Raw genomic sequence first — 9,163 nt, 5'->3', positions numbered from 1 at the left:
ACCATTAGCTCTCTGGTAGCCATATTGCTTTTTCAAAAGACGCTTATTACCTTTATCCAATGACTCTGCCAGTACAACAGCATTTAACCAGACCAGGTAAATGACCGGATTTTGGCCTGTGGACTTTTCTTCATTGTTACTCGCTAGTTTGTGCTAAGTAATATCCTACATGTTTTCCTGCTAGCTAACTAGCGTCTGGTCAGCTGTAGCCAGACCATCCACACGCTGCGGGGCGGAGGAGTGTCTGGCCACACCAAATAGCATTCCGGGACGGGAAATAAACGTGCTCTGGTTAAATGGCATTTCTTTAAACCAATCACAATCATCTTGGGCGGTGCTAAGTGCCAAAACAGTTGTGCAAGAGAAAACTCAGATTGAACTGATAGTCTAGCTAGCGGTCTCAGTTTAATATGCTGAGATCTGGGGAGCAGTTTACCATAGTCCTCAGAAATCCACCGGACTTTAAAATTCCAACAAAAAAACAACAAAAGAAAGCTGAAGGAAACAGAAATCAGTAAAAATACATGCATCCAGCATAATTTCCTGTGCCTCCGGAGCAATAGCGGAAGTGGAATGTCAAGGATATTAACTAGGTCAGCTCCGACTGTTTGCTGTTGTTGATACATACTAACATGTGGTTATCACATGGATATTAAAGGTGCCCTATGAAGTTTCCATTTTTGTTTTATTCAATGTTTCTTACACAATACTTAGTTACTATGCTACGGCTTAACAAACGTAATAAAAGCTTTGCGAAGCTTTCTTAGTCAATGTTTGGGAACTTTGTCTTTCCATCCTTTTCTTCTCCACTCTCCAGTAGTTGTTATATTTACATTGCTTGTTCTTAATACACATTACCTTCTCCAACTGTCAATGGCTGGCCCCTGCAATTGTCACCCCCATGTTCTTGACATGAATATGTGTTCTGGTAGAGCACAATTTACCAACAATTCTGAGACTCTCTTATTAAAACATTGCTCAACAGCACCACTGGTGGTCAAAACCTCCACAGGGTACCTTTAATGTTGAGTAAGGGCTAGGACAGAATTGGGTAGGTAGTAAATTAAAAATGAAAGAAATCTTCCTTACAAGATAATTCAACAACCAATATTGTTATTCTTTAACTTCAATAGATTGTTCTATTCTTATTTAAGGAAGTTGCAATTGACACACATTTTTTACACTCTACATGTTTAATCCTAGATTGTACCATATTCTGACAGAATACAACACATCGAAATATGCATCTGATTTGTTGTTCACCATAAACTGAGTCTTAAATATGTGACATACGTAGATGTCATCTGGAGCTAAATTGTTATCATCAGAGCCTGTCAAAAGGATGTTTTCGTGGGGTAAGGCTGTTCGAAAAGGACAAAATTAATAAAAAAGTTTTAAAAAATGCAAATACTGGAAATAAACATTACATAATGAACGGGGAAAGGGTGCATATGGGTGTTTTGCCATATGCAAGTGTTTACAAAGTCTTAAGTGTTTCCCCAGGATTTACTTCTTGTCAAAATGAAACACTTAGCATTTAAACCATCATGGGAAACTAAAACGCTTTTTTGTAAACTATTTAATTTAAAGGCAGGGCCACACACCCACCTACCCTATGGTAGGGGAAACATTAGGCAGTTAAACTCAGAACTAATAACAGTAAAATATGACTGGGTAGTTAAACAAGCAAATAAAATATGAAAAGAAGCTAAAATTTAATTGCAACTTTTGTATATGCTGTGGCAATTTTAACAAGGTACATTATGGCTTTTCTGAGCAGAAGGGTACACCTTTTATTTAAATTGAATTGACCATAAATTCATGAACATACATTGATTTATTTCATTTTTTACACCTTTTTCAAATTTAGTCCCTAATTTGTGACTAGATTCATGTTTGTTAGACCATGAAACTATTTCCTTAATGCTTTATGGTCAGGACACTGAACAGGTGCAGCATGTAGTAGGTTTATTTTTTTTCATGTGTTTCAATGAGTCAGCCCTAATGAGTGCATTTACATTGAAGTTCCTAAACTGATATTGTTCATTTTTCAGTTACACTATACTTCAGTGTCAATAACAGAGGCTTGTAAACATCTTATCCATCAGTGTTTATTTCTGCAATGTGCTTAACTGCTGTTTGTGTTAAGATTCTATGTGTGGTATGACATCTGGCTTGCCCTGATTCTTTAATTTGGATTTATTGGTAGTGTGCTTGGAAGAGCACTCTTTTTGAACAACGACAGTGTCCACATCCAAATGGCAAATGAATGTTGGAATGCCCCAGAGTTCATTCAAAAAGAGGAACGCCAAAACCAATCCAGGTAGCATATCTTCATTTCTGTTGAGTCCCAACACCAGTATGTTTTAATGAGACATTCTACCAGGCTGAGTATAAATCCACGCCGTTTGGGACTGAAGACACTTAACAAACCCTGTTCTAGGGGGATGCTTTACTTTAATTCCAGTGTAAATCTTCCCTGTCTGATCAACAGTCAGCCTGTACTGTATTTTACAGGCAGACATAGATGGGAGGAACAATCACTGCGAATGAATGTAACGCAACGTGCCATTTTCTAACCTCAAATCACAGCAGAAGCGACAACAACCAAACCTCAGATCCATCCTGAGAGGTTTTTGCTAGCAGTCTAAAAACTGAAGTTGGATTTGTTATTTGAATGACATGTGAAACAGGGGGCACTATGTGAGCTGGTCTGGCATTTGTAATGTAGATTATTTGTCACTTGTCTTTCTTTCTGGTTAAATAGTAATTACTCTTCTGGAGCACAATAAATGATTTTAATATGCTGATATGTATTCATTATTTTCTGTGGCTGTGCTTGCAAAATTGACTAATTTAATTGATGACGCATACAACAACTCTCCCTCACAAGTAATTACTCTGGCAATTTATTAAGATAGATTAAATTTGTTTTCTACAACTGAAAGCATAACAAGCTTTGTCGTTGCGGCATGCATATTAAGATAATAAGCTGACACCTGGCGACACTTCAGCTTAAAAAAAACAACTCCTACCCACCGTATTATGGCAGGTAAACACACAGGTAGTAGGTAAACATCTGTCACACGGTCTCATTGAAATGGGCACAACATGCTAATGAAGAAGATATCACAGGAACCGTTTCATCTTTTCCAGACCTTCCTCCATGAATTGTCTGTCTATGCTTTTTCCTCTTTCCATTTTTTCTAGGTGGACTGCATTTTGGCGTATGGTTTGATTACTGACTCTATCCATTTTACAGCCCATGGCTTCTTTAAATCTTGTAATGTGAACATTCAGCAATTTGAGCAAAGCTGCTGTTAGCTTTACAAATTTCTTAACCCACATCTCTTGGCATGTTCAGCCTTCATCTAGGCTTTCAATTGTCTTAAGTTTGCATATGGACCTGAGAGCTCAAGCCACTGCTATTTAAGAAAACACATGCAAATGGAAAAAGACAAAAGCGTCATCATTTGATGTCACTACCAAATGAGAACACACAACCAAATAAAGAGACACTACAAGTCAAACAAAACACAAAGGAATAAGTTACAAAACAGTTTAATTCACTTAATGGAAATAAACAATGCAAATTGTTTTGTTTAGTTTTTTAGTTTTAACATTCTGATTGCATGCTGTGACCATTATTACCATCTTACCATATTGTGGACCATTACTCATATTGGTAGGATAGTAATCAACAAAATGCTAATATGCATGGATCTTTCAGGGCAACCATTAGTTTTAACCAAATTTTTGCCCTGAAAGATCAGTTTAAAAAAGTATACTTTTTAATGTAAATGGTAATGTTAATGTGAGAAAGAGCAGCCCATTCTCATGAACCATTCGTTCAAAAATCTACAAAAAGTTAAGCACTGTAATTCCACTCTTTTGTTGTTGCTGTATTCACATTGACGGCCGCTGTATAAGCATTATTTTACTCTTGCTTTCTGTTATAATTTTTGTCAATAATAGCACAAATATAATTTAAAACATTGCTCCATGTAAAAGTATGAATAAAATAAATCACCCAAGCTCATTCCAATAAAGCATGCACATATTAAAATACATTAAATACAATCAAAAATACAGAAGAGGCCGTAGGGGAATGCAATGCAATAATATTAGATATTATTTGCAATTCACAAACGCGCTTATAAATAAAACAGGAAAATGCAAAAAGGGTGATCTCCCACAATCCTTAAGACTACAAATCTTAACAATTAAAGATGAAAATTGCTTCTCAAAGTAATCCAATGGAGAGCAGCTACAGTTAAATAAATCTGTTCATATTTCTGAATTTAATCCAGAGCCTTGCAGATGTGATTTGGACCGGCCATACATGATGGAAGTAGTCTTGGCAGATCCCTGAATATGTATTACAGTGGTAGAGGAGACAACACGAGGGAGTTTACATAATATATAACTCACTAACCTTAGATTAGACAGTCCCCAGACTTCTCACTGCCGTTATCTCTCACGTATTGTCAAAGACATTCAAATGCTGTTGACTGCTGCTTTCTTCCCTTGTATGAAAACAATAACCAATCAGAGCTTTGTAGGAACTTTGTCATCTTCCTGTTTTAGAAAAATGGTCACAAGTTTGTCAAGTGTTGATGTTGTCAACACAACTGTGCAGGCTTTTGTAAGAAAAAAAGACAACTCTCAAATCAGTTTCTTTAATGGGAATGATGTGAGTGAAGTGAGAAGTCACAAATCAGAATTTTTACACCATCGTAGAAATAGATGAAACAGACAGTAAACTCCCTTGCTCTTTCTCACAGCAGCTTCAGTGCAACTACAATATTTGCATTACAAACTGAAATGTAAAGTGTCATTTGCCATTATATTTGAAGGTTTGTGAAGTCCCCCTCTTTCTAACTCATTACTCTGCTTTTAATAACTTCAGTGGAATATAATATTACACCCAATTTGTCATTATTCTAGATGTTCTCTTCCTCCCATGTTGCTTCCTGTAGCGCCAATTAGGATTTTGAATCATTCAGCAGTGCATAATTTTTAATTGTTTTCCAGCTTGTGATGCTTTAGTAATGTATTTCGGTACCATAGATGCATGAGAAGAGCTGTAAAAATTCAGAGTCGTGAGCTTTGTGGTGTTCTGCCTACGGACTTCAAGGTCTGTTTTTGTGCCTATCGGGTTACAATGCAGCATTATGTTCCCTCTGATCTTAACTTTCACACCAATACAAATACCCTCTAACGCACAGACACGAAAAGAGGCGAATTTGCACTCTGTTTTAAAAATAATTGGATATCACTCAGCATTCAACCTTCTTGGAAAATGCTGACATTTTCCGTCTCTTTGCCAATGATTAGAAACAAATTATGCCTGAGACTAACTGACATTTGGAAAGCAGTCGGCTGTTTGGAGTGTAAAGGATCAACAGAGATGTTTATGCTCTCTGCTTTGTGTGTTTGTTTGTGTGTGTGTGTGTGTGTGGATGCATGTATTTGCCTGACCAAGGGCATACACTACTGTGGGCTGCTCAGCCAAAGAGCCCTGTAGGAATAGCTTGATAAGGGAGGCTTATTTACCATAATAATGCATCTCATCTCTGCACATCAAACACTCCTGCCTGGTCTGATAACCCTCTCTTTAATTTAGCACAACTGTTTGATCTAGCTGTGCTGCTGCTTTCCCAGGGCCATTGTCGCGAGCAGTACAACAGTTGGGTAATTACTGTGTACTTTAGCAGTGTTTCACAAATAGAACAGTTGCGTCACATTGGCGCACCTATTGTGGAGAGCTCCACTGAGTTGTGAGAAGCCAAAGATGAGTACAAGGGAAACTTCCAATCACATAATTTCACAGACCATTGGTAATCATATCTAGCCTGGGAACGAGACAAATCTGCCGAGCTCATGTTTCATTTGCTCTAGCAGATAATGTCTGCCCCCCCCCTTCTATGGAGTGACATGTATGTACCAACAGAAACTGAATTTGAACAATTTATAATTGAATTTGAATTGCTAAACTTGAATAACTTAATGGAAAAACCTAATTTCAAACACATAATTTGAAATTGTATTGTTTAAATTGAATAATTGCATTGGAAACTGAATCTGAATAGAAAAGTTTGAAATTGAATATATTTGTTTGGAACTGATATTCAATAAAATATGATAAACAATGAATGTTCAACTCTCTATATATCGTCACATTCAGTTCTCACAATTCAAATTCAGTGCACAAAATTCAGTTTTAATTTACTGTGACAGACATCCAGGAATGAAGGAAGAGCAATCGAGCGCAGATCGCAGAAAAAATAAGTGGAGTGAAGCAGAGTTGGAGCGGCATCGCTGACGGCACAATATTCATTAAAATGTAAGTATCTTTATTGTTTGCTGTACATTTCACTGTGAATGTGTTATATTAATGTAAAGCTAAACGCTTTAATGCTGGTAGAAATTGCTATTACTGACAAAGTAGAAACATCATATGCTAACTTTATGCTAACTGAACCTATCATTTAACATTAGGCTGTTAGCTTGGTTTCTGTCTTTTGTTTGTAAAGTTTAATGTCAGTTGGCATATTCATCTCTTCTTATATGCCGTTACCGTAAATGCGTAACGTTAGCTGAGATTTAGAAAGGTGTGTTTATCAGTTGTAGTTGAGGATTGTAGGTTAAGCTGCACCTTGTTTACTTTACTAGAAACGTTAAATAAAAGCAAAATGTATGAGTAGATTCCAATGTAAAAACGTTACGTTATAGCATTCATAACGGTAAACATGTTTTTTTTGTGTGTCTTGCTGTCTTTTAACAGGGACTGAGGAACAAATGGAGGCCGTCAGTGATGGAAGCCAAAGCTACATGTTGGCCCTGTTTGGTCAACATGGATGGGGCATTAGGGTAGTCTGCAGCAGTCTAACTGCCCCAATCCAAGACAAGAAACCAGGGCCAGGTGCTGCACTAGCATCACCAGGAGGGAGAGAGGGAAAGCAAAAGACAAGCAGCAAGATAAAGGCTAAAAAGGGATGTTGAACAGATTATTTGTATTTATTAGAGATTAGCAATAAAAAAATAAAGGCATTACATGAACTGCTTTGTCTGTGTTTTAGCTGTATATAGAATATAAACTGGTTTTCAATGTCTCTTTTTCCATCAAATTATGACCTGGACACAGGAAGCTTCTAACTGAATAATTATATTCAGATGCTACCTGTTTTAACTCCTTAGGTATATAAGCTCTAAAAAGATATTACCAATATGTGTATACATTATAACAATTATTCAAACATTACTATATACTGTACACACAAGTATATTCAGCAGGAAGGGCCATCAAGCTTAGCTGCCGATGATGGTGTTTCTTCAAGACTGCAGACAGAAGGAGAAAGCTTTAGGTTAGTTCAATAGTTATCCAACCTGTCCCGTTAACATTAGGTCAATCCGGTAGTTATCTAACTTGTCCTGGTAACATTAGGTTAGTCCAGTAGTTCCCCTTCAAGGGGAACTCAATCTGCGTTGGTTACAACACTATGGGAAAAACGAAAAATGAAAACTACTCCAATCCTATTGGTCCTAGTGAGAACAGTAGCATGTGATGGCATAACCGTAGGGGCATATAAGCACGCCGGCACATAGCTCAGTAGCTTTTTTCTATTCAGCAGGCACGTTGGTTGATTTTGGTTTTGAAAAGCTCCTGTATTCTACTCACCTGGAAGTTGCAGTATGTCCGAGGGCTTGTACCAGTTCCGGAGATGTGTGTCTCCCTGCCCGCGTTTCATCACGGTAGGAGATTCTCATGAACTGTGTGTTGCTTGTCGGGGCCTGTTGCACGCCACAGCAGCTTTCGAGGGGGCTGTTTGTAACCATTGCAAGGCCCTGCCCATGCGGGTTCTGAGGTCCCGCATGGCCCTCTTTTCCGCGGACGGCCAGATAGGCTCTCCCCGTGGCTCGGGCCCCTGGTCGTTGAGGCGTCTTGGCGGTTCCGGTCACGGGGATCGCAGCAAGATCTGCTGAAGGATTCCTAGACGGCTGACGCCCCGTCTCGTCCTCTGTCTGCCGATTCCGACTCCCCTGGTCACCGTTCAAGGGCCGGCTTCTCGGCTTCTTCTGTTCGGGGACGCAGACCGACGAAGCGGTTGCACTCTGGCTCTTAGGAGCTTGATGTGCTTGGCATCGTGGAGAAGGGAGACGACTTCCGGTTGTTGGGCCGACATCATCAGAGGAGCGCCGTGCTGGATTATGATGACGCGAGCTGTGGCAAAACGCGGTCTGGATTGGCCACAGGCTGTCAGGGAGCTTAACACTGGTGGCAGACTGGATGATCGCTTCCCGCGGGTGCACGGCTGGTCCTTGCCGTTTTCCCGGATTTGCATGGTGAGTTGTGTAAATCATGGGATAAACCTTACTCTGCCAGGCTTTCTACTCTCCAGCTGATGGAGTATGGCAATGTGGCGGGGATTAAGGACTGCGGCTACGTGACGATGCCGCCGGTTGAAGACGCTCTGGCGAGTTACCTCTCTCCCCAGCTGACATCGTCTTTCAGCCAGCCGGCGCTGCCGACAGGACCGTGTCGGGTGACTTCCTTGCTGGTGGGGAAGGCGTATATGGGGCCAGGCTGGAGCGAACCTGCACACCATGGCGGTTTTGCAGCCCTACCAGGCGGAGATGGGCCACCCACCAACAGCGCCAGAGACGGAGTGTGGCTTCTTGCGGTCCCCCTCAAGCAGCTTGGAACGCAGGGCAACGCTCCCACGCACCCCCTACCCAGCAGGTCGGACCTGAGGGACGTCATTCAGTCGCGGAGAGGCAATGCGCAGAGGTCCTGACTGTGTGTTTAGCCCCCGGAGGCCGACTGAGGTCCCCTCCAGGGTGGCCGCTAGCAATGTTGTCCCGCCGCCGTGGCGCTTGGGAAGCGCTTGCCGCCCCCAAACCTTCTTCGCTCTGCCAGCCCCGAGGGGTGGAAGTGGGCCGGAAGTTTGGCTCCCGGACTGCGGATCATTGGCGGGTTCTTCCTGGCAGCCCACTTCAGGGGCTCATCCTAGATCAGCAGGATGGTGCTGGGACAGGATGTGCGCTCGCTGCTGGAGAAGGGGGCCATGGAACTCGTTCCCCCCGCCGGCCAGCGGTTCCGGTTTCTAAAGCCGGTATTTCCTGGTTCCCAGGAAGGATGGAGGCCTGCGCCCTATTCTAG

The sequence above is a fragment of the Etheostoma cragini genome, chromosome 9, assembly GCF_013103735.1.
Source record: "Etheostoma cragini isolate CJK2018 chromosome 9, CSU_Ecrag_1.0, whole genome shotgun sequence".
Lineage (NCBI taxonomy): Eukaryota > Metazoa > Chordata > Actinopteri > Perciformes > Percidae > Etheostoma > Etheostoma cragini.
Note: the sequence above shows the minus strand (reverse complement) of the source record.